Here is an 8934-nt window from a genome sequence, read left to right as displayed (position 1 = left end):
ATCATGTATTATTATTATTATATAATTATTATTATTGTTATATGATCATTATTATTATTATTATTATCTTTGATTGTCGTGCATACAGAGTGTACCTCGAAAATGAAATAGAAATTGTTTGAGCCCGCTTCTCTTTCTTCTTCTTTCTTTTCTCTGATTATTGTTAATAATCAATTGCTGTTATTATTTTTATTGTTGTTCAGTTATCATGTACTATTCTTATTATATTATTATCATTATTATAATTTTTATTATTATTATTGTTGTTGTTATATTATCATCATCATTATCTTCATCATAATCAATCATCATCATCTTCATTATCATCATCATCATCATCATCACTATCATCATCACCATCATCATCACCATCATCACTATCATCATCATCATCACCACCACCACCATCATCACCATCATCATCATCATTAATATTATCATTATTACTATTGTCATCAATATATGAATTCATAACTTTTAGATAACAATATGACTTCGATCTCTTCCTTTTCTATTGTAATATCCCACAAACAACATCGTGAACTCGACCTTGTCACATTCTACTGTTTACGATATCTGACTATCCCAGTGAACTTCTGTCTTATTAGAGTCAATTCTCTATTGATCATGAAGGAGGACCTGTTCAGGGAGTGCTCCAAAGTTCGACCTTATTAAAGTTGAGGGGAAGTTTGAACTTCCCCGTCTGTGTTACATTTATTTTTAGCACTCACTCTTTCTCTCTTTTATGATTTCATTGAATCGCGATCATGTACGTATAGGCTAGGCCTTCTCTGTGGGAAACCGACCTTGACCATGCATGCATGCATGCAGGCGACGTAAAGGAAGAATAAAGGCCAACATGATTAAATATCAACTGTCCATCTAAAAGGGTGCGAGGGTGCGAAGTTGGTTTACCCCCCCCCCCTCCCCCTATTTTCTACTCTTCAACTCTCTTTCCTTTCTCGGTCGGTATATTTCTCTTTCCATCATAAAGTTATCAGTCTATATCAAGCAATGTAATAACAGATTAAAAAACAACAACAACAATAACGAAATATTACTCAGGGAAGATAGGAATCGCCTACTGAAACCATGTATGCACCCTATCCATACTCAAAGCCCGTTTTACCCCCACACCCCCCCCCCCCTCGCACAGATGCACTGGCTCCATATACTCCCACATTTTATAGCATGTGAAATAGATCAATTGAGAGTGTTAAATGTTTAAGAGACAACATCAGGGTACAGGTGCAAATCGAATCATCATTTATACCGCATTACAAGCAATTTAAAAGTCATAACAGTCTCTGATCGATGTTTCAATTTTTAAGTTTTCTACAAAATAAAAAAGCACGTTGTTCAAGCCAGTCACTCTAACATCAGGTTGTTTAAACTTTTAAACAGTTATTTAATCTTTTTTAATTGTTTGAATTTTTAAACAACCTACACAACATGCTTAAAGGTCAAGTCCACCCCATAATTTTTTTTTTATTTGAATCAATGGGGAAAAATCCATCAAGCATAACACTGAAAATTTCATCCAAATCGGATGTAAAATAAGAAAGTTAACATTTTTAAGTTTCGCTTATTTTTCCTAAATAGTTATTATGCACCACTCAGTGATATACAAAATATAGTCGATGATGTCCCTCACTCACTATTTCTTTTATTTTTCATTGTTTGAATTATACAATACTGCAACTTTTTAAAAATTTGACAATTATAATGACCAACTTAACTGAGCCACAAAAGAGTAAAACAATATTAATTTCAAATATCCTTGGAGGAATAAAACTCCTTTAATAAAATACAAAAGAAATATGGATGATCGTCAGTCACCATATTTGAATATATTGACCATGCAGGATGTCTCTATTTTTTGTGAAATCAAGCGAAATTTCAAGATGTCATAGTTTTCTTATTTTACATTCGAATTTGGTGCAATTTTCAGTGATATGCTTGTTCGAATTTCTCTTTTTTTTAAATCAACTTTTTGTTGGGGTGGCCTTGTCCTTTAACATTTTAAACAGCGTTTTTACAGTGATAATAATAAAGCATTCGAGACTATGATAACGAGATGGTAAATTAGGCTGAAAGTAATTCAGAATAGGCTGATGCACATCCCTCCTATATATAAAATATTGGCATTGTTATTTTAACATATTATTTACTTAACTCTTCAAAATAACATCAAATTACAAGTCATCTGAAAAGTATGTTGATCGACACACTGTTTTCAAAGATGGTGTCAGATAGGCCCACGCCATTCCATTTTCTGCCCCACATTTTTTTTTCTCTCAGTGAATACCTATCTCGTTTGTGTTGAGTCTGTGATCTCTATATCATGTATATTATTCAATTCTATTAATATGATAGAGGCAATATCGGGGAAAACCAGACATTTACATGATTACACATTTAACATAATGAATAAAAACTATTATCACAACAACAAGCGACTTACCAAATATGCATGAAAACCGCACTTGAAACCAAATATACAAGAGTAATTTACAACCATCGCCAAACATCACCCCCTTCCTTATCATCTTTCTCTGTGACATTCAGCTTTATCTTTCAATCTATATCCATTGAATATTCCTTCTACACTCTAACAACCGTTGTTTAAACTAAAAAAATGTTTAAACTTTTTAAACAAGTTGTTTAAAAAGTTTAATAAGTTTAAACAATTACAAATAAAAAGGTTTGAACAACTCTTATAGAGTGACAAGCTTAAACAACATCACAGTGTTTTTTTTTACTCACGTTGTATAACTTCCCTTTTCCTGATCTCCCCCCCCCCACCCCTCCTCTGCCTCCTTCTCCTCCTTTTCTTCCCTTGAAAATCGGCTCTTCAGATGACTTTTAATCTATTCATATGACTTCTACATCTGGGATAATTTTCATGAAACTGTTACAATAACGAATTGACAGTAACAGTTATAAGCCACTGAAATCCTTCACTTTGATTGGCTGATGGTAAATTTGTTATAGAAATCTTGCATGTGTTATAATGACAAGTCTTCATGAAACGGGATCCTGCTCTTCTTCTTCCCAGTCATTAAAAAAAGTCAGGTTGACATAATTATCCATGCATGCATTCTTCAATAATCCATGCAGATACATTGTAGGACAGAGGCCGCCGAGCCAGGGGTGGGGCCTCATCAGCCCCCAAATTTCAAAATCGTTCCGCGGCCCGGAAGAAAATAACACATTTAACTGAAACGTGACTATGCTAAGGCACCCCCTCCTATTTGCAATTCTAAAGTAAAATCTTTTCCGTATTCATTAAAAGCAAACATGATAAGCTCAATTCTTTCTTTAAGGAATTAATTTAGAAGAAAAAATAACTATAGGAGTGAAGTGAATGATTTTATTCTCGTTTACTCATTAATTTTGAACGACGGGAGAGATCATTGAAAGATACCATTAAAGCATTATTTTTTTATCTATATTCGTGAATCAAATTCCATAAATTCACTCTTAATTCATTCCAAGATCATCCTCTTTTACGATACTGCTTGAAACATTATCGTTGTCACAGTTTTAACTGTTCATCCATTAAAAACTATATACTCCAAAATCACTTTGAATTTACTGAAAAATCTTTGTCTTAATTTATACTTCGTAGAGTCAGAGTAAATTGAGTTATTTCGAGTCTCTAACACATCACGAGGGCCGACCACAACAATCACCAATGCTCATCATACACTTTATTTAATGAAATGTAAACATCTGTTATTTTCATTTTACAATAATGTAACACAATTATATTTGAGCTCATTTCCGGTTTTAGAGCTTTTTTGTATAATACGCCAAACGAGAAAACATCAATAAATACGAATCAATATAGGATATACAGGCCCATGCAGTCAAACTCTATATAATAGAGAATGGAATTTACTGTACTATATTTCCGCTGTTTGACTCATTTCATCTTATTTTTATTTATTCATTTTATTCTTTTAGGGAATACATTCATTTTTCATATTATTTAATCAGATTGGCTTCAACCCCCCTCCCTCCCGACACCCCTCACACAGTGACACACAACAATTACTCATTTCATGAAAAGGAGAATCGATTATGCATGGGGGAAGTGTCTTAATTTGGGAAAATATGAATTGAAGGAACTAACATACTGGTATAATTATGGGAAAGATATAGGCCTATAGCCGAGGGGGGCGACAAATAGCACTGCCCCCCCCCATCTACAGTTAGGCTCTATACTGCAAGATATTGATTAATTCTGGAATTCCCCAAATTTCCTCAGGTAGAAGTAATGCCAGCACGAGCAGAGCATGCCAATGTCATGATGACGTAGTCGGAATACAGCCATGATAGTGATTAGGATTGATAACATATTTCAATGACTTATCTTTGTGTAACTTCCCTAGAGAGCGTGCATCCCCACGTATCACACACCCATGCAAGGTAAACAGACGGCCAACGAACTCTTCGAATATCGAGACACGATGAAAGTACAACGAACTTAATATCCGTTGCGTAATATCGAAACAAGTCCGTTCATGGTTGGGGTATTGGCTTTGTGATCTTAACAATAGGAATGACGAACGGTGTTTATGAACCCAACATGATCATTCTCAACTTGGGACTAGCAGAGGCGTAATGAGCAAAAAAAAAAATCCGGGGGGGACACATATCGAAGACTCTTGAAAGCGAAGCAGCAAAGCGACCGAGCTTATATACGCATGGGCGGTTTTGCATTTTCTAAAGTGAAATCGTGCACACCTATGGTGAAAATGTTCAGTAATAATGCCCCTAGCTGCCTCCCCCCCCCCTCGATCCCCACTGCGTATACCGCCCCATCGACCCATGTCTCCTTCATTGCTTGTTGCTATTCTGAAAAATTTAATCGAATACACTTGAAAGAGAGAGGGAAATCGAAGATCTTGTAATGCGGGAAAGAGGACTCCCTTGTGATTACTTTTCAAAACATGGTCCACACAGAGTTCAATCGACCCCACCGGCCACCCCCCCCCCCCCGTACCGTACCAGGATCCATCGTGGTTAAAAAAAAAATTAATTAAAAAAAAACGGGAGAGGAGGTGCGGTCGATCACGTACTCAGTGACGTAATCACCCACGTGGATGTGGAGAAGAATGAACAATAACATGAGGGGGATTAGTCACAATCAAGCTGGTCACAGGTCGATATGCCTACGTCCTTTGGGGTCACGTAGAGTGAACACTGATTCCTTGATTTTCCTTTTCTTTCCTTTTCTGTATACCTCAATGTGAGTAGAAAAATATGCGCTTGGAAATTAATTACTGCTATTTATGGCCTGCTTCGAGAATGAAATAATAATGAATGCAATATGTTCCCGATGTGAAATGGAACTTGGTCACTGAAACGGTTTGGTTGCGTCACTAATTTATGAATTTAAGGCTGATGTGTTTATGTTAGGATGAACATGAGTGAGGGGCGGGGGGGGGGGGTTAAAAGTCAAAGAATGGCAGATTTTCAGTAATTCTGAAAAGTGTGCACCACGTCCTTAAAGGACAAGTCCACCCCATAACACTGAAAATTTCATCAAAATCCGATGTAAAATAAGAAAGTTTTGGCATTTTAAAGTTTCGCTTATTTTCAATAAAATAGTTATATGAACGAGCCAGTTACATCCAAATGAGAGAGTTGATGACATCACTCACTCACTATTTCTTTTGTATTTTATTATATGAAATATGAAATATTTTTATTTTCTCGTCATTGTCATGTGAAATTAAATTTCATTCCTCCCTGAACACGTGGAATTCCATTATTTTAACATTTTGTGCTTCAGGCAAGGAGGTCCTAATCGTCAAATTCGTAAAAATTGAAATATTATATAATTCAAACAATAAAAAACAAAAGAAATAGTGAGTGAGTGACATCTTCGACTCTCTCATTTGGATGTAACTGGCTCGTTCATATAACTATTTTGTTGAAAATAAGCGAAACTTTGAAATGTCATAACTTTCTTATTTTACATCCGATTTTGATGAAATTTTCCGCATTGTGCTTGTCTGATTTTTCTCTATTGATTCAAATCAACATTTTTCTGAGGTGGACTTGACCTTTAAGAAGACATTCCCAAAACTGCTTTCGTAATATAATCAACACTGTTGCTTCACTCCCTCGCTCGTAGGGTGTTCGGGGGGGGGGGGGGCAGTCAAATATATATATATTTTTTTCCAAGCTTTTTCCCCGAGGTCATATTTTGGCGACAACTTTTTTAGGGGCCAAAATGTGTATAATAAAGCCCGCGAAAACTTGTTTAGGAGATTATTTTGTACACAGAGAAAAACTCGTTTTAGGGGGTGTTTGGAGATTCCTTGGTCAAGCGTGTAATAATAATAATAATATAGGTATATTTACCCAGGGAAGCCGCTTCAGTTCCGAAAACTGTATTCTCCCAGCGGGCCCTGCTATTATTATTATTACCTCGGATTTAGCTGGGCTGCCTAGGCGCTCAAAGCATTCAAGGAATTTCTTCCTACCGGGTACCCATTCATCTCACCTGGGTTGAGTGCAGCACAGTTTGGATAAATTTCTTGCTGAAGGAAATTACGCCATGGCTGGGATTCGAACCCACGACCCTCTGTTTCAAAGTCCGAAGACTAATCCACTAGGCCACAACGCTCCACTACAGCAATATAGGTGTTCTACACCCTAAAAAGCCTCAGGGATTAAAATTGTACATATTTGGCATATATTCACCCCCCCCCTGAAAAAAAGAAAACCTGCATAAGGTCATTGTTGATGTGAGTAATACTTGAGCTCGTCTTCAAAATCTTGATGCATCTGGCGACAATTAGATATTTACTCGCTTAAAGGTCAAGTCCACCTCAGAAAAATTTTGATTTGAATCAATATAGAGAAAAATCAGACAAGCACATTGCTGAAAATTTCATCAAAATCGGATGTAAAATAAGAAAGTTATGACATTTCAAAGTTTCGCTTATTTTTAACAAAATAGTTATATGAACGAGCCTGTTACATCCAAAAGAGAGAGTTGATGACGTCACTCACTCATTATTTCTTTTGTTTTTTATTGTTTGAATTATACAATATTTCAATATTTACGAATTTGATGATTAGGACCTCCTTGCCTGAAGTACAAAATGTTAAAATAATGGAATTCCACAGGGAGGAATGAAATTTAATTTCACATGACAATGACGAGAAAATCAAAATATTTCATATTTCATATAATAAAATACAAAAGAAATAATGAATGAGTGATGTCATTAGTTCCCTCATTTGCATATACCGACCGAGATGTGCATATCACTGTTTTGTGAAATGAAGCGAAACTTTAAAATGTCATAACTTTCTTATTTTACATCCGATTTTGATGAAATTTTCAGTGGTTCGTTTGTTGGATTTTTTTCTTTTTATTCAAATCAAATATTTGTTGGGGTGGATCCTGCTATGGATACGGTCTGCGAACACACGCCACATAGGCGCACATCTAGAGGAGGGGGCACAAAGTAGGCCGGGAATGTGTTACTCCCTGATTAAGAGAAATACACTAAATTGAAATATATATTTGGAGTGAGGAAAATTTTTTGTAAAAGAAATGATAGGTCTACAAAATAGTTATTGTGCTCCACGCTCTTGCATCATTCCACATAGAACCAGCCAGGGACAAATACATCTGTAAAAGCCGTCACTCTTGTTAAAAAAACCCACTAAAGTTGTGTAAAAAGATTTAAAAATATATTTTTATTTAAGTCCAAAAAATTGTTAGAAAGTTCAAACAACTTGTTATGCAAGTGACAGGCTTAAACAACGTGCTATCATATTTACTGCAAAAAACAGATAATTCTACATTCATATTTAAGTTTTAATATAATTATTTTTCAACCCATACGGTATAAACAAATGCATACTGCAGTTTATCTGCAACCCACGTCAATAAACACTATTCCTAAATGATGACGAAATACATGTCTAAACACGCAAGAATTAAAACCGCAACCGTAGTATTGATTCTTAGAATTATGCCTGCATTTTTAAAAGGGAATACCACACGTAAAATGATTTGGACGATCATATTAACCGGAACTTTTAGTCTCAGTTTCCGGATGTAAAATATAATTCTGAAATCAAAACGGTTTCATGGAAAAATAAGCATTTAGAGTCGTCATAACAAAGTTTACATGCTTTCTAGGATATGGCACCCCCTTATGCTTGGCACCATTTTACGAGGCAACACTCATAAGTCATTATTCTATAACAATTATTTTGCTTTAAGATTGACTGGTATAAATTCATTATTTATTTATTAATCAATTAATTAATTAATTAATTTATTTATTTATATATGTTTATTTATTTATATATTTATTTATTTATTTATTTATCTATTTATATTTATTTATCTATTTATCTATTTATTTATTTATTTGGACAATAAATACTATCTTATGAACCTTATGAAAATGTTTGCACGATAAGTGCATATCTCATGTCCATTTTGCCCCCTTCTCCCTATTCTTTTCCTCCTTTTTATTTTTTTATATTTTTGCTGTAATTATTACCATCATCACCATCATCATAATTACCATCATCACCACCACCATCATCATCACAATCATTATTATCATGATTCTTATCATTTTCTTTTATTTAATTTATTAAATGTTATTAGTATAGTAGTAGTAGTAGTAGTAGTAGTAGTAGTAGTAGTAGTAGTAGTAGCAGCAGCAGCAGCAGCAGCAGCAGCAGTAGTAGTAGTAGTAGTAGTAGTAGTAGTAGTAGTAGTTGTAGTAGTACTAATAGTAGTAGTAGTAGTAGTAGTAGTAGTAGTAGTAGTAGTAGTAGTAGTAGTAGTAGCATTAGCAGTAGCATTAGTAGTAGCATTAAATGTAGCATTAGTAGTAGTAGTAGTAGTAGTAGTAGTAGTAGTAGTAGCATTAGTAGTAGCAT

This window comes from Lytechinus variegatus, chromosome 12 (genome assembly GCF_018143015.1).
Source record: "Lytechinus variegatus isolate NC3 chromosome 12, Lvar_3.0, whole genome shotgun sequence".
Taxonomy (NCBI): Eukaryota; Metazoa; Echinodermata; class Echinoidea; order Temnopleuroida; family Toxopneustidae; genus Lytechinus; species Lytechinus variegatus.
This window is presented reverse-complemented; position numbering follows the sequence as displayed.